Here is a 25,260-nt window from a genome sequence, read left to right on the forward strand (position 1 = left end):
CAGTGATGGTAAGTGAATACAACACTTAATTTTATACAACATAATAACTTACTTGGTGAAATATCTTCAAGGAATTCACGAGAAATTAAACATCTTTTATAAATATGTTTAACAAAATTTGTAATATGTTTTATTATTATTTTTTAGATTTATGCAACGTATTTTTTTCAAACTTTAATCAAACTTTACATGTTTTACAATAACAGATAATAAAAAGTTTTGTTTTGATGCTTTTTAACAGTAATTTAATAACTTCATGCAAAAAAAAACAAATTAGTACAAAAAGTTAAAATTTTAGGCAGAATAAATGCGAATATAAAAACACCCAGCATTAATTTACTGCAAATTCAATAAAAATATTGCTAACAATAGCTAATTATTGACTACATGCACGAATGTTTTTCTGTATTTAAGTAAGACATTAGTTAAAATTATAGCTAGAAATTCAGCCCGGCCTGTATCGTTAGATAATTAAAGAAAATATATATCGACACTAACATAAATTATGTTTAATTAAGAAATGTTTTGTTATAATTCACTAATAATTTGCAGCATGCAAAAATATTTCAGTTAATAAAACGAAAAAATTGTTGAAAAATAGTTGAAAAGTATGGCCCAGCCTGTTTTTACAGAATATTCCACAATATTTCAGCTTAAAACAAAAAAATAGTTAATTTTCTGAAAAAATATTCTAGCAGTCGACTGCTAGAATTTTTCGGCCATTTAACCAACGAAAATGGCAATTCCAACTATTTTTTTAGTTAATTTTAGTTACTGGTGGTCAGCAATTTTGGGTTAACAAAATCAACAATCGATTGTTGAAAAAAAGCTGTGTAAAAAATTAACCCATACTTTTAGTTAAATTAACCAAGATTTTCTTAGATTTGCCCTGGCCGGTCTCTCCGTGTAGTGTTGAAATATGTTATCTCTTCTTCTCATATTATTAAATACGCGCTGATCCCTGATTTGCCTGACGGGATTGGAAGTCTAAATATAGATCGAGTTTCCTTCAGATGCTTGCTTCTATGTTTAGGCGGGGCCGAACAACGCCCAGCGACCTCGGAATTGGACCGCAAGGAGCTCTGTCATTCTGAAACGGGTCGTTGGAAGCAGCGCGAGGGCTATCACCACCTAATACCCGGGACTGAGATAAGCTGTATCAGCATTCGGCATGTACACAGTCTGATACAAATTATACTTTCCCATAATTTCGCTACCGGTTAGCGGGTATTGGATTGGACCACACACACACACACGTTTTAAGCATTTTTCTACGTATTTTACGTCACTTTTAAAGAAATATTTTTTTTCATTAGTTTTTTTTGTGAGAAAAAAAAGAGTTTATTAAAGTTTCCATTTTCGCATTTTTTAAGTAAATAATGTGTTCAATGCCTAATGCGTGTACAAACTTTTGTTACGTAACTGTATAACATTTAAAAAAAAAAGGAATAAATTTAATTATTTAGTTGATTCCTGAAATATTTCAGCCAAAACTTGTTTCTTCTTTTACAACCACTAGTTCATTTTGTACATTTTTGAGCCCTTCTAGACAATTGTAGAGCTTGTCAAAATGAACATTTTTATTCTTGAAAAATGAATTTTGGTCAATTTAATCTAAAGTTATGGGCAAAAAACGATTAAAAAATGCTCATTTTCAAATTGAGATTAAATAAGTTAAACAAAAAAGACCTCCGAGATATTTTCAGCAAATGTACTCTAAAATGTGTACTTTCAGATGCTGCTAAGAGTGAGGTCAAACTCCACCACCTTTTCGAGTTATTCACATTTCAAAATGACGTCTTTTTCGTCGTATTTTGGCTATAACTTTCGTTTTAAAGGTCCGATTTTTGCTCTCTTGGAAGATAAATGTGTGTTTTGATAAGCTCTACAAATGTCTAAAAGACACCAACTCGCAACGACACAAGCCTGAGTTGATAAGTTCAAAAAACTAATTTTTTCATAAACACTTCAACCTAAACTACAAAAATGGCTCTAGAAACTTCCCGTTTGAAGATAGAGCTTTGTGCTCTTGAGCAAAGTTGCTCAGAATGGTGTTCTCTACAACTTTTTTGAAGACACCAAAGCGCTATCTCGTCATCCCGCCAAAAGAAAAAATCTGAACCACCCTAAAATTTGGACCACCCTAATGCCCACCATACCAAAAGATGTCCCTTTTGACCCTGATCATTTGTCCCGAAAACACCAAAGCTCTAAATCTTAACGTGTGGCCGCTATCAATTTTGTCACGCTAGATTTCGGTTTCGGACCACTGTGCATTGTCCTAGGTCCAATCCTTGTGAAGTTACAGCGGTTTTAAAAATAAAAATGTCTAAAAAATAGTTTTTTTTAATTATTTTTGGCAATTTCTTTATGACAGACTTGATTTTTGAGTCTCGAAAATATTTTTACCGGAAAGCTCGTCTAATTTCCCATAACTTTGTCTTTGACCACATTTCAGTTGGATGTATGGGCTTACAGATATAAGCTAATTATATTGCTCATAACTGAACACATAATATTTTTTCAGTGTAGTATAGTAAGCTGGATAGTAAATTAGCTTAAATCATCAAAAAACGAGTTATTTTAAAAACCCGAAAAAAAGACACATTGAAAAGGTTAAGCAAGCGATAATAATAAAGGAGGTCAAAATCTAGGGATAAAATGGTAGAATTAACCAATTTTAATTCAAAACAACATGCTATTTTTTGCAATTTTGTTTATATCCTTGCACGGAATTTGCGGAATTTTGAATGTTTCAATATTTGGTTCCTAAGTCAACAAATACTTCAAATTTCAAGTAGTTCCCGAAATTAAACTTCTTTACTCAGGTAGTTTATAATTAGAAATCAAATGTAATTTTCCGAATTAATTCCGAATTTTGTTTCTCTTGAAATTTCAAATAAAAACAGTTTGGCGGTCTGACGTTGAATTCCAGCTTTTTTGTGATCTTCCGGTGGAATTAAATACTCGCTTTTTTTCTTTTTTTTTTTTTTTAAATATGGTGTCTTCGGGAAAGTTTATCCAAACTTAATTAAGGTTCTACATCTTAGAAATGGTAAGCATTGTATAACTATTGCGCTCTCCACAAATAAAAAAACTTAAACATTTGCTATTCTTCATACATTTTGATGATACTTCTCATACAAACTTTTAGGGGGTAGTCCAGGATTTGGACAACCTGCAATATTTCTTTTGCTTGTACTATTTTTAAGAGAATTATGTTAAAAGGACAAACAAAGAACGAAATAAATATCAGCTAAATAAATCATCCGATACCTCTAAAGACATTTTCGTTCCCATAAACGGCATTAGAAATTTCCAAAACGTTTGTTATGCAAAAGTATGAGTCTGCTCAAAAATAAAGCACCACCAGCAATAGCTTTGCACTGTACAACTCTACTCGTGAAATGATATACCTAATTGAATGATTATACCGTATGTGAAAGTCATACGATCGAAACTGACACCACCCTGCTGTCGGGGAACGAAATTATTCAAATCTAAAATATTTTGCCTCCTAGGTACCTATTTCGTTCAAAGGTTCTGTCTGGCAGCAGCAGCTTCGTTTGCGCCCGGTGAGTAATTATGAGGAAAAGCTCCATATGCTTCTGTGCCATGATCCGATGCTTGTTTGGCCAACGGAAGATGGGGGGGTGAAGTTCTGTCAGCACAGCAGCACCCACACCACATGGCAAGGAAAAGGATACCTTTCCCGAAGTCGTTACACGCTGAATGATAAGGACGACGCCGAACGAGCGGAAGGCGAAAAAGAAAATCAAAAACATTCCAAAGAGGATTTACGTAATAAAAACGAGCTTCGGGACCGAAGAAATCGAGATTCGAAAGGGGAAAAAAGGACTCCCTCCGGCGACTAACACACACACACACGCAATCACACACATTCTGTCCTGTCGTTTCAGGGATGTGCTCATTTGTCTCCGGGAACCGCACACACCGTCGTGCCAATGGCGACGTTTTACACATTTTCGTCTTTAAAAATTTGTCCAAACCCACGGAGCCTTCGCCACCTGAGGACATGCGGTCTTGCCTGTATTACCCTCCCCCATATCTTACGATTGCAAAAAGGAATGCCCCAAGGGATGGGAGATATGGGATAAAAGACGCGATAGTGATGCCGGTGGGTGGTCTTGAAAGGTACGAGATAAAGTGGGAGAAAATCAATCAAAAAGGATTTATTCCCCAGCTGCCATTAATACCCACGAAACGTCACCATTCGAATGGCGAGGCATTCGTTCTGCTGCAACAGTCTCGTGAGACTATGTTGTGCATTAAATTGTGAAGAAATTGCTACTTTCTAATGAGAGTGTAAAAGTAGAAAGTTTGCAATGGCATAAACGAACGGTAACGAAGAAAATTTGCGTTTTAAGAAAACGTAAAATTAATCACATAGCAAATTGTTTTTTTTTTCTTTCGCTGTGTTAAAAAAGTTTTTTTTACTGGTTTCAAAACTTTTTACATGTAAATCAGTGTGCTCCCCAAAAATAATGAAACTTAAGACCAAAATGATTTCTTTTATAGCAATTAAATATTTTCTAGGGTAAATTTGCTTAAAAACTTGTTAAACCAAAATTATGTTCTTTTCATAATATTATAAATATAGTAGAGGGACACAATTTTGTTGTCTGTAAGAAATAAAATAAGACATCTTCATAAAAAAAATCCGCCTCTAGATATTTATTGTGATCCTGTTGGATGTTTAAAATTTTAGATGTATTGATTTATAAAATATAAATGTAAACACACTTAAACCCACAAATATTCTTGTTTTCCAGATGAAATTCAGGCTTATACAAATTTTATTTAACGTTTTTGTTCGACGTCCCTTAAATTTCAAGTCTCACATAAAGTCAGTCATCAAATTACGCTAATTAGTTCATAATCACGGTATGGCAGTTCCATGGGAGGAATCGCATGGTGGCTTAAGTAATTTTGTATAATTTGTTAATAAATCTAATTATATCAAATATTTTAAAATGATTTGCATTTATTTTACATTTAATCAGTATAACGTTTTAAAAATATTTTTTAATTCAAATTTTCATGAATACAAGAAGACGAGTTGTTCCTTTTTTTTCGTCTCTTTGTATTCATAGTAATGCATTCTGCTTAAACGCTCAACCAAACCACAATCAAATTTTATGTTTTTATTTAGTACCAGGCGAGATGCCTGGTATGAAAATACAAATATTTTCGGAAAAAACGCAATTTGTACCGACAGTCTGAAATTCCTTCCTCAAATATTTTAATAGCTTTTTTGTATGGATGGACAGCCCCCAAATTTGCTCCCACAAATACGTTATTTTGATTTTTTTCAACATTTCGAAAAAATGATTTTTTAGGACCACATCTCCGAAAAAAATTTACTTCGGATAATCGAATCACGACATTTTTTTTCTTTGTCTAATTTTGGATTGTCGAGCTTATATATGACCCCTAAACTACGCTATAATAATTAAGAAATTTTAAATCCAAGATGGCGGTGATGTAATATTGAAAAAATGCATTTTGTTTTTTAATATGCAATCAACAACTGGGTCAACTGAGTACACTTTTGGAATCGACCTTCACCGATTTGGAGCAAACTTGGAGGGAACGTTCATCTATCGATAGTTAACAGAAATCCCAAGTTTGGTGCTGATTGGACCATCCCGCTATTTTTGGCACCGCTCTCTTTTTTGGCGATTTTCTAAAAAACTTTTTTTTTCTTTTAATTATAACATTGCAAATACTTAAGCAAAATACTTTCTACAGATTGCATTTTATAGAAAATTGTCCAAGGAATTCGATAAAAATAAAATTTCAACGCTTAAATGCCCACTTATTTTATATTTTAACGTTAAAAAGTATTAAAATTAAGTTTTGACCAATTCCATATAGGGGAAATTCTCGTATCTTTGGCAGGTTAATCACTCGCACCTAATTCCATCCAATTTGCTGATTTTCACTATTTAAACAACTAAATTTGCAAAACTTTTGATAGAAACTTGCTTGCTCACTTCTTATTGAGCTATTTATCACTCGATTTCAGTTGAAAACGCTTTTAATTAGCTTTAATTGAATGTCAAAGTTCTTACCTGCCAACATTAGAGGCACGCTGGAATTAGATGCTGTTCCCCTATTTCATTTGTTTTATTTTATCACCATCCCGGTCAATTTTACATAGGGTAGAGGACCCAGAAATTGCCCACTTTATAGTGGCAATCTAGGAAATTTGATGAGAATTTGATGAATTTATGGTTTTTGGTTCTATTTGTTGTAGAACGTTGATAAACTATTTGATTTTAAGTTTCCACAAGGTTTTTATCACTTACATGTTCATTTTTTATAAAATTTTGCGTTTTAATAAAGTGCTCTGAAGAGCCTATTTTCGCCCCACAGTGGTCGGAAACGCAAATTTAGCAGGAATAATTTATTTCCGCTTCAGGGATGCATTTTCGAGCTTCGGTGTCTAAGAAGCATTTGTTAAAAATGAAATTCTACATCTTTTGGTCAAAACGATATTAGGGTGGCCCAACAATTTCTAATATTTTCAAAAACTATCTTCGCTTCTAGATGAGATAGAGGTATACTTTCTTCGACAGTATTGTAGTACTAGCCATTTCAAACAACTTTGTCGAAGACACCAAATCTGTATCTCTTAATCTGATCATTCTACAGCATTTTTTATGAAAAGCAGTAGGGTGGCCCATCAAAAAAGTGTTTTTATTGCGTATCTTTTTTGTATTATTTTTGGCAATTTTGGTGTCTTCGGGACATATTTAGAGCATTAAAATACGCGTCATTTGAAATGTCAACGAAGTCGCTAGGTCATTTTGGCAAAAAGTTACAGCGTTTTTAAAGTTTTTAATAGGCCTTTTTCAAATGTTTGTATCTTTTCGAGGGGGACACAAAAAAATACGCTCCGCGGTGCATCTGAAAGCTCAAAACTTCTTCTTTAATATGAATATAACATCTCAAAAGGGTTTTTCTTAAACCCAAGTTACAGCGATTTAAAAATGGTCATTTTATGAGATTTTGTACCATGCTCTATGAGAAAATTTACATGAATATCGCATTAATCAGTATCAAAACTGCTCTTAGTGAGCTAAAATGCAGGTAAAATTGGTTTGTGGACAAACGTGGTCGAACCTGGTTTTTATGGCAACTAGGGTGGTCTTAGATGACCTAGGGTGGTTCATATTCGTTCACTCTTATAAGATATGATTTTTTTTTAATTCGCATAGAAAGAAAAAAAAAACATTTAAACAAAATTCAAACACATAACTTGTTTTAAATAGTAAAGCACCTGAGGATATGATATCTGATTAGGGTGGCTCAAATTAATTAGAAAATAGAAAATGTCCCTGTTCACCCAAGATAAGGGCACACAGTTAAAATTAGCTCCATGTTGTTATTGATTTTGTTAGGGGAGCTTTAACCTTATGGGTCATTTGCTCTCGAATTGACTCAATATAAAACATCGAGTACCTCTTAATAAAAATATTAAAGCACATGTGTAACTACTTCTCCATCCTCTGCTTAATTTGTTCTCCTATGTACCAGTAAACTTTTACAACATTTGAACCAAAACCCCTTATGAATGAAAGTAATTAAAATGATTATTTAACCTTTAAAAATAATCTAGAATGTTCCAAATATATTTTCAAGCACATTTCACTGCGATTAGATTCGTTTTTATGGTAAACGAAAACTGGTTCTAGATAAAATCAGAAAACACCATACTAGATTTCGCGAAAATTGGAACTCATGTTTTTTCATGACCCCAGAAATCGCCCTCTTTAGAGCGAGTTGTGGCACTATAACCACGACAATAGTGTCCAGGGCATTCGTGGAAATACAATGTCCCATCCCAGAGGGTCCCGGAGTACCAAACCTTCTTAGCATGGTGCTCCCAACGAATACAACCAAATCTCGGAGCGTATGGTGGTGTGTCCCCACGCTTCTTCCTCCCCTGACGATTCAGAATTGTGTTGTTGTTCGAACACGCAGTGCTCAAACTCAACCCAATTACGAGTAATCTCTGCGATACGGCTTTACGCAGTAGGCCTGGCCGCTTTAACACCCAAAAGGCCATGCTCTCTTAGAAACAACATTTTAAAATGTAAAAAATCATATCTCCGGTTGGTTTCAACCAATTTTGATGAAACTTTCCGAGCAGGTCCAGTTTTTAGTCTAGTTTCAAATGAACTTTGAGTTGGGTCAGAATTCCGGATTGTTCCGGATTTATTGCAGATTCCCTTGGGGTACCTTTGTTTTGGCCAGTGGGGTCACTTTATGTTTACTTAATATTTTTCTTCAACAGTATAAAGTTTTAGTGGAAAAAACTGAAGTATTATCAAAAAAAAAAATACTCCTATGCGTATCTGGCATATGATGACCCCTCCACATAGCCCTGGGACCACCGGAACCGGTTCCGTAGTACAACCATGGGGGACAAAATCTAGAAGTCACAGAAATATGTCATGCGACATGTCAAAAAATATCTACTGGCTCTGAAAAGATGATTGCTATCACTCAAAAGACTTTCTGAGACCATCCGGACAATTTGGCCACCTGGAACCGGTGAATCCGGAACATGGTTCATGGTAGAAAAATGTTATCTGTAATTCCTATAGTGCGACATGTCAAAAAACATCTACTGGCTCTGAAAAGTTGATTTCTACCCCTCAAAAGAGTGTCCAAGACCATCCGGACACTTTGGCCACCTGGAACCGGTGAACCCGGAACATGGCTCATGGTAGAAAAATGTGATCTGTAATTCCCATAGTGCGACATGTCAAAAAACATCTACTGGCTCTGAAAATTTGATTGCTACCCCTCAAAAGAGTGTCCGAGACCATCCGGACAATTTGGCCACCTGGAACCGGTGAACCCGGAACATGGTTCATAGTAGAAAATTGTTATCTGTAATTCCCATAGTTCGACATGTCAAAAAACATCTACTGGCTCTGAAAAGTTGATTGGTATCACTTAAAAAACTTTCCAAGACCATCCGGACAATTTGGCCACCTGGAACCGATGAACCCGGAACATGGTTCATGGTAGAAAAATGTGATCTGTAATTCCCATAGTGCGACATGTCAAAAAACATCTACTGGCTCTGAAAAGTTGATTGCTACCCCTCAAAAGAGTGTCCGAGGCCATCCGGACACTTTGGCCACCTGGAACCGGTGAACCCGGAACATGGTCCATGGTAGAAAAATGTTATCTGTAATTCCCATAGTGCGACATGTCAAAAAACATCTACTGGCTCTGAAAATTTGATTGCTACCTCTCAAAAGAGTGTCCGAGGCCATCCGGACACTTTGGCCACCTGGAACCGGTGAACCCGGAACATGGTCCATGGTAGAAAAATGTTATCTGTAATTCCCATAGTGCGACATGTCAAAAAACATCTACTGGCTCTGAAAATTTGATTGCTACCCCTCAAAAGAGTGTCCGAGACCATCCGGACAATTTGGCCACCTGGAACCGGTGAACCCGGAACATGGTTCATAGTAGAAAATTGTTATCTGTAATTCCCATAGTTCGACATGTCAAAAAACATCTACTGGCTCTGAAAAGTTGATTGGTATCACTTAAAAAACTTTCCAAGACCATCCGGACAATTTGGCCACCTGGAACCGATGAACCCGGAACATGGTTCATGGTAGAAAAATGTGATCTGTAATTCCCATAGTGCGACATGTCAAAAAACATCTACTGGCTCTGAAAAGTTGATTGCTACCCCTCAAAAGAGTGTCCGAGGCCATCCGGACACTTTGGCCACCTGGAACCGGTGAACCCGGAACATGGTCCATGGTAGAAAAATGTTATCTGTAATTCCCATAGTGCGACATGTCAAAAAACATCTACTGGCTCTGAAAAGTTGATTTCTACCCCTCAAAAGATTGTCCGAGGTCATCCGGACACTTTGGCCACCTGGAACCGGTGACTCCGGAACATGGTTCATGGTAGAAAAATGTTATCTGTAATTCCCATAGTTCGACATGTCAAAAAACATCTTCTGGCTCTAAAAAGTTGATTGCTATCACTCAAAACAGTGTCCGAGACCATCCGGACAATTTGGCCACCTGGAACCGGTGAATCCGGAACATGGTTCATGGTAGAAAAATGTTATCTGTAATTCCCATAGTTCGACTTGTCAAAAAACATCTACTGGCTCTGAAAAGTTGATTGGTATCACTTAAAAAACTTTCCGAGACCATCCGGACACTATGACTACCTGGAACAGGTGAACCCGGAACATGGTCCATGGTATAAAAATGTTATCTGTAATTCCCATAGTGCGACATGTCAAAAAACATCTACTGGAGTGATACCAATAAACTTTTCAGAGCCAGTAGATGTTTTTTGACATGTCAAACTATGGGAATTGCAGATAACACTTTTCTACCATGGACCATGTTCCGAATTCACCGGTTCCAGGTGGCCAAAGTATCCGGATGGTCTCGGAAAGTTTTTTAAGTGATACCAATAAACTTTTCAAAGCCCGTAGATGTTTTTTGACATGTCGAACTATGGGAATTACAGATAACATTTTTCTACCATGAACCATGTTCCGGGTTTACCGGTTCCAGGTGGCCAAAGTGTCCGGATGGTCTCGGACACTCTTTTGAGGGGTAGCAATCAACTTTTCAGAGCCAGTAGATGTTTTTTGACATGTCGCACTATGGGAATTACAGATCACATTTTTCTACCATGAACCATGTTCCGGATTCACCGGTTCCAGGTGGCCAAAGTGTCCGAATGGCCTCGGATACTCTTTTGAGGGGTAGAAATCAACTTTTCAGAGCCAGTAGATGTTTTTTGACATGTCGCACTATGGGAATTACAGATCACATTTTTCTACCATGAACCATGTTCCGGATTCACCGGTTCCAGGTGGCCAAAGTGTCCGGATGGCCTCGGACACTCTTTTGAGGGGTAGCAATCAACTTTTCAGAGCCAGTAGATGTTTTTTGACATGTCGCACTATGGGAATTACAGATCACATTTTTCTACCATGAACCATGTTCCAGATTCACCGGTTCCAGGTGGCCAAAGTGTCCGGATGGCCTCGGACACTCATTTGAGGGGTAGCAATCAAATTTTCAGAGCCAGTAGATGTTTTTTGACATGTCACACTATGGGAATTACAGATCACATTTTTCTACCATGAGCCATGTTCCGGGTTCACCGGTTCCAGGTGGCCAAAGTGTCCGGATGGTCTTGGACACTCTTTTGAGGGGTAGAAATCAACTTTTCAGAGCCAGTAGATGTTTTTTGACATGTCGCACTATGGGAATTACAGATAACATTTTTCTACCATGAACCATGTTCCGGATTCACCGGATCCAGGTGGCCAAATTGTCCGGATGGTCTCAGAAAGTCTTTTGAGTGATAGCAATCATCTTTTCAGAGCCAGTAGATATTTTTTGACATGTCGCATGACATATTTCTGTGACTTCTAGATTTTGTCCCCCATGGTTGTACTACGGAACCGGTTCCGGTGGTCCCAGGGCTATGTGGAGGGTTCATCATATGCCATATACGCATAGGAGTATTTGTTTTTGATAATACTTCAGTTTTTTCCACTAAAACTTTATACTGTTGAAGAAAAATATTAAGTAAACATAAAGTGACCCCACTGGCCAAAACAAAGGTACCCCAAGGGAATCTGCGATAAATCCGGAACAATCCGGAATTCTGACCCAACTCAAAGTTCATTTGAAACTAGACTAAAAACTGGACCTGCTCGGAAAGTTTCATCAAAATTGGTTGAAACCAACCGGAGATATGATTTTTTACATTTTAAAATGTTGTTTCTAAGAGAGCATGGCCTTTTGGGTGTTTTAACGCTTGTGATGTCTCAATGCATTTAAATGCAATGGCGCACTACAAATGTTAATAAATGACAAGAAGAGTGCTAGGCGTCATCTAACCTAAGGCACTCTCCAGGATCCCTTCGAAAGATTGGCTGCGCTAGGGTCTGATTAGATTAGATTAGATTAGACCCCAGAAATCGCCCTCTTTATTTTATTGAAATAACCTTTGGTAAACGTTTAAAACAGGTAAATCACTAGATTTTCATGAAATTCAGACATACAGTGAACTAATGAATTATTCATTTACATTGTTTTCCCTCGGAACGGAATCGACGTAACACCTTATAATGTGGCCCTCTTAAACCTTGCGGTTTCGTCAACGGATCCACAGGTGTGTATCGTTCTTTTTGCGACAAGACTCCGCCTCCCGGGTCTCCTAAGTGTGAAGGTATGGCACGGGGAGAGGGCACCGAATACCTATATTTTACACTTAGAATTTTTTGCGTCCGCCTCGGGATTCGAACCAGCGACCTCTGGATTGTGAGTCCAGTGCGCGGTCCGATTGATCCACACAGGCAGACATTGTTTTCCCTCATTAACATTATTACCCGCTGTAGTCTAAATTGACAAAAATATGGCGGCTGCAGTAAGGCTTTTTTGAAAAGCTTATAAAAACTTAATAAACAAAAGATATTCATAAGGAAAGTTTCAATTAGTACTAGAAATGAATGAATATGTAAACCTGCATTATAAATTCAACCAAAAAACGGTATGAGTTTGCTAAATACAGATTAGGCTTCATCCATAAAGTACGTCACGCTAAAATCGGCCAAAATTTAACCCCCCTCCCCCTTTGTCACGCTTTTCCTATACTTATAACATGCAATGTCACACTTGCTCAGACCCCCTCCCCCTAGAGCGTGACATACTTTATGGATGACGCCTTAAATCCAGTAGGTGGGCGAAAACTGGAGCAGGGCGAAAACTGGGTCCTCTACCCTATTTATCAATGTAGACATCAAACTAAAATGAACTATGGGCAAGATACAGAAATTTTACTGAAAAAAGTTTGATTTGCATAGTTCGGTTTTTATATGTGAGAAACTTATTTCTTATTAAAATCGCTGTATCTCGCCAACAGTTCATTTTAGTTTGAGGTCTGCATTGATTATTATGTAAAATTTTTCGGGGAACACAATGGTGGTAAAATAAAATAAATAAAAATATAAAAAATTGGTCAAAACTGAATTTCAATACTAAAAACGTTAAAATATAATATAAGTGGGCATTTAAGGGTTGAAATTTTATTTTTATCGAATTCCTTGGACAATTTTCTCTAAAATGTAACCTGTAGAAAGTCTTTTGCTCAAATAGTTGCAAAGTTATGATTACAAGAAAAAAAGTTTTTAAGAAAATCGTCAAAAAATAGGGCGGTGCCAAAAATAGAGGGATGGTTCAATCAGCACCAAACTTGGAATTTCTGCTAACTATCGATATATGAACATTTCCTCCAAGTTTGGTCCAAATCGGTGAAGGTCGAGTCCAAAAGTGTACTCAGTTGACCTGGAATGATTGCAGAACTCAAATTTTATGTTAAAACCAATAAAATGATTAAAATACGAAAAATATTTTATTTGTTCGTGGTTCGATTATCCAAAGTCCCATACAAACCTTCGGATAATCGAGCCTGGACTGTATTCCCCCATCGCTGCAGCTGCACCGAATGTCCAACTTAATACCGCACCCATATCTCATCAGCCGCTGCCCACGTGACCAACCAAGGTGGAGGTTGGTTATTCGCAAAGGATGGGGTGGGGATAGCAGCGAAACGGGTCAGCAGCAGCAGTCTGTTTCTTGACTGCAACCATCGATTTTAATGTCGATGTCGGAGAGGATGAAGCGAGAAACGAGAATATAATGGCTATGTTGCCGGGCTGTTATGCTCACCCCCGGTCGGTCCCGTCAATGGTTCGGTTTGTTGCTAGTGTTGTTGGACGGTTTTATTTTCCTCACCCAAAGTGCAGAACAGCGAAATAATGTGCAGAAAAATACAACAATCAAGCTGCCAGCAAGGATAAATCACGCTAACGAATGCGGTACACCATGCACTGCCATGAAATGCACTTTTTCTGCAAACAACTTGGTGGGATTACGATTTCCTTGAAATGTTTTCAAAAATCCATGTCGGTATTTTTTCCTAAAAACTAAACAAAAGTTACAAACAGTAACGACCTCCAACTTAGGCACCCTTAGTATACGCCCACGCATTCGCCCTAGAAACGGTGCTGGTGCATCGGGCGTGTTCATCCCTGACAACTGTGCAACGGCAACGACAACAGTGATGACGACGGCCAGGATGCAAAGATGACGGAGTAAAACAAGCAAAAACGTAGCTTAAAGAATCCTTGCTGCAGCCTCAAGATGGCGTAAGCAGTTTGTAATGTAGTACATTTCATTGGATGCTTCAAGCTTTGTTGATTAGTTTAGACATTTTATATTAAAACAATCAACAATCATAGGCACTAGAGCGTCCAATTTCCCGGGGTTACAAAATTCCCGGGAAACGGAAAATTTTCAACAAATTTCTCAGGAAACCCCGGGAATTCCCAGGAAATTTCAAATGTAATAAAACATTTTTTGATCCTATTTCTGATTAATATCTTGCAACAGAATTGTTTAGAACAGCAACTTTAATGGTCAAAATGAGTTTAAGGATCAATTAATGGCTTGACTGCTTGTAAAGATCATGCAACTTTGAGAAAATTTATAAAATATCTAATTTCAAATCGTATCAATTAAAAAAATATATAAGTACTTTGTGTTGAGAAGTATTTTATTTAATCAAATTGGACAGCGAAAATCTATGCTCCTCAACAGTAAAATTGTTTTAAATTTGTCTTAGTGACCATGAAAGTGAAATGGAAGAAAATCATGCAGAAATAATGTTTTACATGGCAAATAACTTATTCCAGAACAAGTAATTTCAACTTGTAAATAAATAGAATTTGTCTCAAAAATCTAATTTCTAGCACTATTTATCTTGAAACACTATTTCATGAAATCACAACTCAAAGTTTAAAAATATTTAAAGCGAGTTTTTAAAATATGGTTGCATCCGTTAGGTAAATTTCATATAATACGAAGTTATTTTTTAATGATTTTTCATGGTTCCATTTATGATTAAATTTTAGTTATATGGTTATATGGCCTAATACCTTAATTAGATTAAAATTATTTTCATAGTGTAAAAGTGGTTGAAATTAATCGATATTTTTTCATATACAACCCTCTTACACTCTTGGTAGCTCACGACCTTAAAAAAATTATAACTTCAGTAATTTCAAATACTTTTAATCAAATTCTTATCGAACAACCTTTTTTTCAAATTAAATTATTTCAATTTAATTTTCGTCCAATTTGGTAAACAAAAATGTTAAACAAATCTCAATTTTGATCTTGGCCGGAAGAGGTGAATATCTTATTTTCAAATGATATAACAAAATATTCCGTTAAAATAGGTTCTCGAAAATAAAAGAGTTAATATTCATTCCATAATAGCGTAATTTTTGTTATGTATTAGCAAACAATATTCCTAGTTGAGAATGATTCAGAAATACATATTATCGAATTAAACCTTGACATGATGTTTACGGGCAAGTTGATTAGTTCAATATGAACAGTAGATTGAAATAAATAAAATCAAATTAGGTTATCTAATTATTATTATTTTTTTTGTATAATTTCAAACTTTGGTGATAAAAAAGTAGGTAAATGTATACTTTCACTTGTATTTCGAGAATTCCCGGGAAATTTACAAATTTCACGGGAAACGGAAAATATTTTCCCGAGATTTTTTTTACGGGGACGGGAAATTGGTCTTTTCATGATCTTGGCCATTTGGAGCAAATCTGGATGCCTCCCTATCTTTCAAAATTTGCACAAAAAATCTTAAGAGCTTAGCTCTAGAAAATTTGTTACCGAAACATTACTTTTCCTAGTCTAAAATTTTAAATTAAAGATATTTAAAAACCTGACTGAGATAAGAACATTTTAAGATGGCAGGTTAAAAGCCATGAGCCAAGACATCTCATCAATGAAATGACCTAATTGGCTCATATCCAGGATGAAGGGAGAGCACTGTTTCTTGTTTCTTTTACTTTGACGATTGGAAAAAAGTTATTATTCTTGAAATAGAAATACTTAATTCAGCAATGCACAGTGGAATCCAACCCGCTGCAAGGGGTTGGAAACTCTTAGAGCTATACTTATTATGTTAACCAGTATATCAAAATATATGTTAGTATACTAATTATTTCCTTTACATACTGCCAGTATACTTACCAATATACTGAGAGTATCTTAATATGCTAACAGTTTATTGCTTTTCGGTTAGTATACTAACAAGTATACTGGAATATCATTAGTATACTCAGTATTCCTAAGTAATATTAGAGTTTCCAGCCCCTTGACCCGCTGTTAATCCCATCAAATTAATTACGGAGCCGGATCAGACCATCACCAATCGTCTTGTCAGCATATTTTACTTTAAAAAACTTTTTTTTGGATTTAAAACCTGCAGCCTTTTTTGGTAATAAATTGTATCGCTTCAGCAGCAGCTTTAACACAATGTTTTGAGAGCTTGAAATTCGGTATAAAAGCTGCAACTATTTTGAATCAACAGGATTTTTCAACACCACCACGCGTCTCCAGTAAAATGTACTCATTTCGATGGAGATACGTGGTATTATCGCGGGCGTTAATAATTAGAGTTCACGCGCGGTGATACGACCGCAGGATAATGGCCGCATGACAGCCGCAGAACAAATTTTTGGCTGTTGTCAAAGGCTGCCTTGAGTTTTCAGCTGACTTTTTGGAAAATATTCAAAACAAACCAAGTTGACAGCCAAATCAACGCAGAATTTCAGTTCAACTTGCTGATTTTTACACTGCGGTGGTTAGGCGGCAATAATCTCCTGTCACTCACAGCGATGGAGAAACGTGATTTTATCTCGCAATAAGCAATACTATTACTTTGATTGATACACTGACACCCAAATTTTATTTTTACAAAAAATCATGTCAGTGTTTGGATATGTGGATTCTGAAAATGCATAGAAACATATTTTCAGCTGTGAGCAAAAGCAACACCAATCAGCAATCAATATTTTCATTTGAATTGTATGTGTATTTAGCAGTGTTTTTTTTTAATTTCTTCAAATTCAAAGCACCTTTCTTCAAATTGGTTCAGCCGATCCGAAGATACGTTTTTTGAAAAATGAGGTCTGTGTGAAAATCGTCAAAAAACGCCGACTTTGATAGGTTTGAAGTTTTTCCGCAAAATGAAGAGTACAAATTTTAATTCGTAAAAATGCGTGCGGAATGATACGGAATCACTTTTGATTCGTGCTTCAAATTCAGTTCAAAATGCAATATGAATCGATGGTTTTATGAACCAAACTATTTTTAACGAATTTCAAGAAAAAATATGACTTTTTAACAATTTTACCTCAACCTAGGAATTCAAAACAAGAATTTCCAACGCAACAACTTAGTTTAACACAATTGAAAACTTTTTTCAAAAATAGTTCATTGACATTGTGTGGCCTCGCCCAAGCACATGTTATAAAATAATGATCATGAGAAAAACCTTACCAGTTGGAAAATAAATAAATTCTAATCCTTTCATTATCACCCGGTTCCCAGAAATTCCTTGTAGTAAATTGATTAAAATTCCATTTTATGGAAAATGGAGCGGTGGAACCAATAAACCTTAACCAAATGAGCTCAAATTTTAGATTGCGTTCGAAATTAAGGTGGTAGATGGTGTCTTTCACTTTTAGGGCAATGACTGTCAATGATGGTTCTTTATTTTTTGGATTTAAAACCTGCAGCCTTTTTTGTAATAAATTGTATCGCTTCAGCAGCAGCTTTAACACAATGTTTTGAGAGCTTGAAATTCGGTATAAAAGCTGCAACTATTTTGAATCAACAGGATTTTTCAACACCACCACGCGTCTCCAGTAAAATGTACTCATTTCGATGGAGATACAGAAATAGTAAATTGAAATGAAAAAATAAAATAATCACTAAATGTAAAATGCTTCTACAAACAACAAAAAAAAACTTTTTTTGATTGAAATATTCCGAATCAAGATTTGAATGTTTTTTTCTAAAACAAACATGGCCATCAAATGGCCGATCGGGAATGATACCTTCTAGACTTCTAGAGCCTTAAACACTTTTGTATTTCTCATATAACCGTGTACCACGCTACTTCCCACTCTCCCCTAATGACAGATTTAATCTATTTGAGAATATTTGGTTTAGAAATAGGTACAAATTACATTAAAAAGGTCACAAATCTGGAAGGACGAAATAACCATTCTGGAAAAAATGTAATTTTTGTATGACTCTAAAATTAACGTCATCACTGACATTTTTCTTAGTTTATTAAACGGTTTCAGCATAAGTACAACCTTTAATGTTATAGTTATGTTTGCCTTCGAAGTGGAAAATCAGCTGTTTAATTACCATGTGCCTCCATCAAATTGAACTTAAACCAGGGGTGCCCAACCTTTTGACCCTGTGGGCCAGATCTGATTTTTCTGATGCAGTGGCGGGCCGGAACTAATGTCGGTAAAAGTAAACATTTTTTTTTATTAAGTTTATTTTGTTAGGTTGTTTCAAGTAAGGCCGTTGCAAATATTTTTAAAAGTTTATGTCGCCCCCCTTCCCCCCCTTCAAAATCGGTTCGAAAAATCAGGGGGCAAAAAAAATTGTTCTCAAAAAACTTAAAAATTTCAAAGGGAATAGAAGTCTAACCAGCTGAAAACAATTAGAAATACAATTTCCAGCGTTTAAAATCATATTTAGCATGTTTGGGATTGATCAACAATATTTTAAATTTTTGTGGAAGTCCAATGTACTTCACCGCAGTAAGTTTTTTTTTCGGCGAAAATAAAAATCTCTTCAATACTTGGATATTTTGAAAACTAATGATTGCAAAACAACTGGGCAGGTGTAAAATGCACTTTAAAATACTTTTTTCATTCAAATGTTGAGACCATGGCATGTTATTTATATTTTTATTTTTTGCCAAAAAAAAAGATAAAATATTCAAATCTTCTTTACGAAAAAAAACAATTGCTGCGTTGTTGTGCATCTTTATTCAAATATTTTACAAAACATTTTAAAATGATTTTTATGACACGAAATTTAAAACAGTGTAGAAAAATATTTTGCTGGTAGGTTTTTATTCGTCTTTCTTAAAATATCGGATTTCATGACGTATTTTGATTTTTTTAGCGATCTTTATTTTCGACAAGATTAATTTGATTTTTTAAAGCTTTTTTCCAGCAAAACATTATCATTGAAAAGTTGTTGTGAATAAAACGTTATTTTTGCTTAAGAAAAATAAAAAAAATGAATGAAAAAAACAACCAAAACTTTAGGAAATTTTAATTAAGTGTCTTTCAGTCTTTTTGCACATTTTTTAACATTTTAACAAAATGATAAGAAATAAATTCAAACATAATGAATTTTTAAATGTGAAATAAAATATTAACCAAAATACAAAAAAAATGATGAATAAGCCAAATTTTATGTAAAAAGCAAAAATACATAAAATAAATAGGACCAGTCATAGAATTATTTTCAAAATGCCATCGCGGGCCGGATGAAATGGCCTCACGGGCTGGATCCGGCCCGCGGGCCGGACGTTGGGCAGGCCTGACTTAAACCAATATTTCAGTGGAGAAGCTTAGGAATTGCATAAAGAAACGCAAATTACAGAATACCTAGTTGGATTGTTAGTTTGATTTTGGTTAACGGCGGTGGAATTTCTTGAAATAATTCATTGGCGTCGAACTGTCAAAAATTGGTCGCAGTAGATCACAATGAATACTTCTCTACCACAGTTTTTTGTGTGATCAATGTGGTAGATGGTAGATTTTTGACAGTTCGAATATTTCATGAAAATCTATCACGATCTACCGAAAGCGGTTTAACAGTACGGCTCATAGGGGAACTATACCCTTTCTCAGCCTATTTCTATTATCAGCCTATCAGCACTTTGATCATGAATTACAGCTTTCATAAAGTGATTTTGGCTGTTCCAAAGTAATAAATGGCTCAAATAAAAGTGAGCAAGCAACTCTCCATTGTTGATACCTTTGAAAATGTTCATTAAAGGTGGAAAACGGCAAAAGTGATTAGAATTGGTAGAACGGCTTAGGGTGATTAAAATGGGTATATTTCCCCTATTTCATCAAATTGCTTGAATTAGGATTAGAATCGAAATGTTTTACAAACGAAAGATCCATCTTCAAAATATAGATTTTCCGGACTTGCTCCCACGTGCGAATTACACACCAGTTCGGTGGCCGAATGGCCCGAATTTCCCAAAAAAAAAACGACCAGAAATAGCATGAGGTCAGCTTGCTCGCGCAAAGGTGGTAAAACCCAACAAAAATTTGGCACTGGTTCATGTACCAAATCACGCCATAAGCATTAGGGACCTACATAGGGAAATGAAATGTTGTGGGAGAAATTTCAAACACCCAAAGTCATTAAAATTTAAGGTTGAAAAACTTGTAGTTTTTCTTTGGTGCTGGCACTTTTCTTGTACCGAACAAGCACAATTATAACAAAAACTATCAGATTATTATCAACTACAGTTTTACAATACTTGTGATAGTTATAAGTCTCGTTTTTCTGCCAAAATTATTTTAAATTGTTTCCAACCTTGTTCTTGCATGATCTTGTTGCTCGATTGGAACCCCGATTTGACAGTTCGATTGGAACCCTGAGAGTGACATTTCGCCTCTCCATATAGGCTCTCTAATAAGCATCAGCAGCGAACCGCGAGCCGCGTCAAACTTCGCGATGTCGTCAGGGGTGGAAAAGCAGCCCTCTATATGTAGAGAGTACGCGCTCCCACAAGTACATAGCCCCGTGATGACATGATAAACATTCGCTGCTGCTGCTGCTGCTAGATTGCTGGCGACGGCAATCAATGATGGCCTGAATGGTGGAGGCTTTCGACGGTGGGAAAACATCAATCAATCTCCTCACGAGGGGTCACCGCGCGTCGCCTCTGGTGTCCTTGCAGGTTTATCCTTGGGATTTTGAGTTTGAAATACATCAACCTTGGGCTGTTCTGTAAACCGCAAAAACGCCAAAACCGAGGCTTTTTTTTGTGGTGGGCCAAACATTTAATTTCTCGTGGTTTTAACCGGTACGAGTAACAACCAGGATTGGGTTTAGTTTAGCTACAGAGTGGCTCAGGGTTTGATTCAGAGGAAAAATGATTGTGTAACATAAAGCACTCCTCCTCGTTCGTCTGGAGAAAATTCGAAGGCGAGCCTTTCACCACCCTTGAATCGTTCGCTCTCGCTCTTTTTCCTCCACACACACAATCATCTCTTTTTCGCTCTTGGGACGACCCAACATCCCACCCAACGCCACCCACCCATTCATCCTTCCGGTCGGTATCCCAAATCATAGGCGAGTTCCCTTGGGGGAGCCATTGCTGTCACCTCTGGTCGTGTTTGGAAAGAAGAAGGACCCCACCGAAATCGTCACCTTGTCGTCTTCAACACACACATACACACCCCACAAACGCACAAACTCTTCCTTAAATTCGATTTCCGATCTTCACCTCAGAACACTCCTGGAATCCAATTACATTCGCACATACAAACACGCACACACACACACACACACACGTTGGGGTTTTCCCCCAAAAAGATGAAAAAACGACACACAGCCAGCAAGTCTGCAATCATACATCACCAGAATGGCAAAATTCAATTTTATTTCGCCTGCAAGTATGCTACCCCGCTTGTAAGCCGAGCGCAGACAGCAACCACCGTCCTCCCCCTCCACCACCAGAGGTCTCTTAATCTCAATTATCCAACCAGCTCTAACAAGTCCCGTGCTTGGCTTACGAAACCTCACCTTAAACAAATCACGTCAAAGTGGAGAACACCACTTTCCGTCCGTTTCGCCGAGCAGGAAAAACCCACGATCCTTGAAAGTTTCAGAGGTTCTTCTTTTTCGTGTCCTTCGCGACACCGTTTACACCCGAACCCGAAACACTCCGAGATCTTTTCCCAGAACTGCCCAGTTCTTCCGCAAAGTTCTTCTTCTTGATCCTTAAAGTTTACATAGACCAACAAAAAAAAAAGGTCGGACACTTGGGCCAAAAACCGTCACGGTACGGAGCGGAACGCGCAGGAAACCCAACTTGGGGCCAGGAATCACAACGACAGACTGAAAGCGACGAGAAAACCGTTTCTTTCTTTGCACCCGCAACGAGCTCGCCGTCGTAAGCCCCTGCTCAGAGTCCTTGGGAGGCCGCTCCCCAATTGCTCACGCACGCACACACACACACTTGCAGGTTAAAACTGCAAGAGAGAAAAGGAGCTTTTGACTCCCCCGCAAGCGGGGTTTGTCTGTTGAGACTACAGCGGATGAATGGTGGTGTGTTCGACAGGGTTCGATCGAATTAGACAGTCATCGTGGCGCTCTCTACGACTCTCCTATTGAGAGAAAGGTGTTTGTGTAGGAATTTTGAATAGAAAAAAAACGCTAATTTACGCGATTGTTGATTGCTTTCTCTCTTTCGGGACCAATATGTAAAAGGGGCATAATGTGTGAAAATGTTTTATGTTCGAAAGTTACGTACATGTACATCACTGATTAAATTATTTGAATTAATGATCGATAATGATTTAAAAAAATTAAACCAATATTTCATGAAGAAATATAATTTATTGTTATTTTTTCGTGCTTTCCATTTCATTATGGCACAAAACTTATGCAAACTGTCTTTTGAATGAAAGGGATACAATATTGTTTACAAAAGTTTTGTGCCCTTTTGAAATGTTAGGCTCCATTTCTATTATTTTCTATTATCAAAAAAAAAACAAATTTCAAACGAAATGGTAAAAACTCCGAATAATCTGGTGGCAAACAAATTATTGTTCTGCAAATTCTGCTAATTCACTCAGCAGTTGTCCCGACCCCTATTCGATTTAAGGAGCTATTACACCATGTCAAACAAACAAACAAACAAACTCGCCCCATTTGACAGTTTACCGTAAACAAGTTTGCAAGTTTGGCAAACTGTCAAACACGACAAAGTGCGAGTTTGTTTGTTTGTTTGCCGTAGTGTAAAAGCTCCTTTACGTGATCACGAATCGATACAACGCGAAAAAGACTCGTTTTTCAATAATTTGCAGCCTGAAATGGTGAAAATATGAAAATTTGGTGTCAAAGCCATCCTTTGTACCTAGTGCTCGTACTCAGAATTCCGAAAAAACGTATGTTTAACCATGAATAAACAAAAAACTAGAGCACGCAAATTATACAATAACAAACACGTTTTGTGTTGTTGACCGTTCTGAGCATTGTCCCGAATTTTGGTTGAATTTGGTTGCCAGAAACCCGAGTTATAATTTGTTTTATACAGTGGACTCTCTGTCTGTCGATTTTCTCGATATCAATATTGCTCCAGCTGTCAATAAATTTTTCAGTCCCCTCAAATAGATTGCTTTGATTTTTCGTTCTATAATTTGCTCTCGATGGTCCCTTCAATATCGACAACGAGAGAGTCCACTGTAAAACGTCTTCAGGGGTGACATTGGGTCATACAAATTTCGGCATATTGTATGACCCAAACTCACCCCCCAGAATCCAACTCCTGATGACGTTAATATAATAGTAGTTTATGCAACAAGTTGCAAAAAGAGGATTTTTTTCAGAACGAGTCGTACATTTATCCAACGAGGTTTACCGAGTTGGATAAATACGAAGAGTGCTGAAAAAATCAAGTTTTGCAACGAGTTCCATACAACATTTTTTGCAATTCCGAAAAAACACTCATTGAGTGAAATTTTAGGTCAAATCTTCATGTATTTTGTCAATAAATCGTTTAAATCAAAAAAATGTTTAAAAAAGTTACTTTTCGAAACAAGTGCTGAAAAGTTCAACTTTTCAGCACCCATTTCAGTACTGAAAAGTAGAACTTTTCAGCATTTATTTTGAAAAGTGTTGCTATTCGATTCTGTTATGTTTGGTACAGAAAAGTAGGCTATTTCGTCGTTCCAGAATGACAGGAAAAGTAAGTAGTTTCACGACGGAATTGCAAAAAAATGTTTACAGTAGTCGGGCATGTACGTGTGTCAAACGCGAACTGACTGAATTCCCTTTGGTCAATTGTCGCACTTACAACAATGTTCAGAGTGCGTCAAGATAGCACGATCAGATTGAAGTTTTCCCAGTTTTTGTAGAATATCTTAGAATTGAATTTTGAGAATCTGTAAAGGTAGGGCATTGAGAGCTGCACAAAACTGCGTTTTTAACTCAATTTGATTTTGGTACAATTGGGCTCATTGGTTGGTGTGGCAAAAAAACGGTCCGCTTAAAAATTAAAAATTTCGCAAGGGCGAGAAATATTTTTTTTTCTGACTTTTTGAGGCTACAATTCTTCTAGTACAAAAATTTAATAAAATCATTTTTAACCTTGATTTGAAAAAAAACACTTAATTTGATGAAATATTAAAAATAGTTTGAAGCAAGGTTTTTTTGAATGAAATAAATTTTTGATCTTGACTATTTGTGCAAATTAAATTTGAATTGTGCAAAAACGACTCTAACAAATATTATTATTATTTTTCAAATTTAGGATCTCAGATTTCAAACAGACATGAGAATTGAGAACAGAAACCTACAATGTTGGTGGATTTTTTTAACATTTCATCGGTAAAGTCTCTCATGCCATATCGGTAAAAAAAAAAGTTTGGCGAGGATTGACACTTCATCGCCAAACGTCAGCCCGGCAATTGTCATTAAATTTGTGCGATGAAATATTTAGAGAAAATTCACCAAAATTGTAAATTTAATAATGCAACTCAGTGCTTGAAATTAGAAAAAAATCCCAACCTAGCCAGCAAAAACAGCAAACAAATTAGGGGAAAACATATTTTATTTTATTTTTTCTTTGCATAATCAGGAAAATTTAAATATTACCTAAAATAAAAAAAATAGGTTGTATTAGGTATCTCATGCTTTTTTTTATAAAGCTTTATACTTAAATAACATTTTTGATATCTGATAAGATAACGTTTCAAACCTAAATAAACACCTAATTCATTAAGAAACCAGTATTCTCTAACTTGTGAGTCATTTTTCCATGTTGCTCCATATGACAATTCTGACAATAAAAATCTAATAAAAAAAAACCTGCTGAATAAAAAAAAACGTTACTTAATCCACCGGAAGGTGGTTGCTGCCTTCCTCCTAAAAGCCTTGCAACCACACACTACGAAAGCTTTGGCTAACGCTTACTTAGTAAAGACACTATACATCTGAGTGCTGCCATCTAGGTATGATAAATTTAATGAACCATTTGAAAGCACTGCAGTGTTTG

The 25,260-nt window shown here is 36.4% G+C and overlaps 1 long non-coding RNA gene across 1 annotated transcript in view; it reads right to left on the reverse strand.

Moving 5' to 3' along the window:
- The window catches only part of LOC119770698, a 32,980-nt gene extending 10,897 nt beyond the window's left edge, over positions 1-22,083 (reverse strand). Inside the window, exon 1 of the long non-coding RNA XR_005278950.1 lies at positions 21,786-22,083. This is a non-coding gene — a long non-coding RNA (uncharacterized LOC119770698). The remainder of the gene's footprint in view (positions 1-21,785) is intronic.
- Positions 22,084-25,260: the final 3,177 nt, after the last annotated feature.

Source organism: Culex quinquefasciatus, chromosome 3, assembly GCF_015732765.1.
Source record: "Culex quinquefasciatus strain JHB chromosome 3, VPISU_Cqui_1.0_pri_paternal, whole genome shotgun sequence".
Classification (NCBI taxonomy): Eukaryota; Metazoa; Arthropoda; class Insecta; order Diptera; family Culicidae; genus Culex; species Culex quinquefasciatus.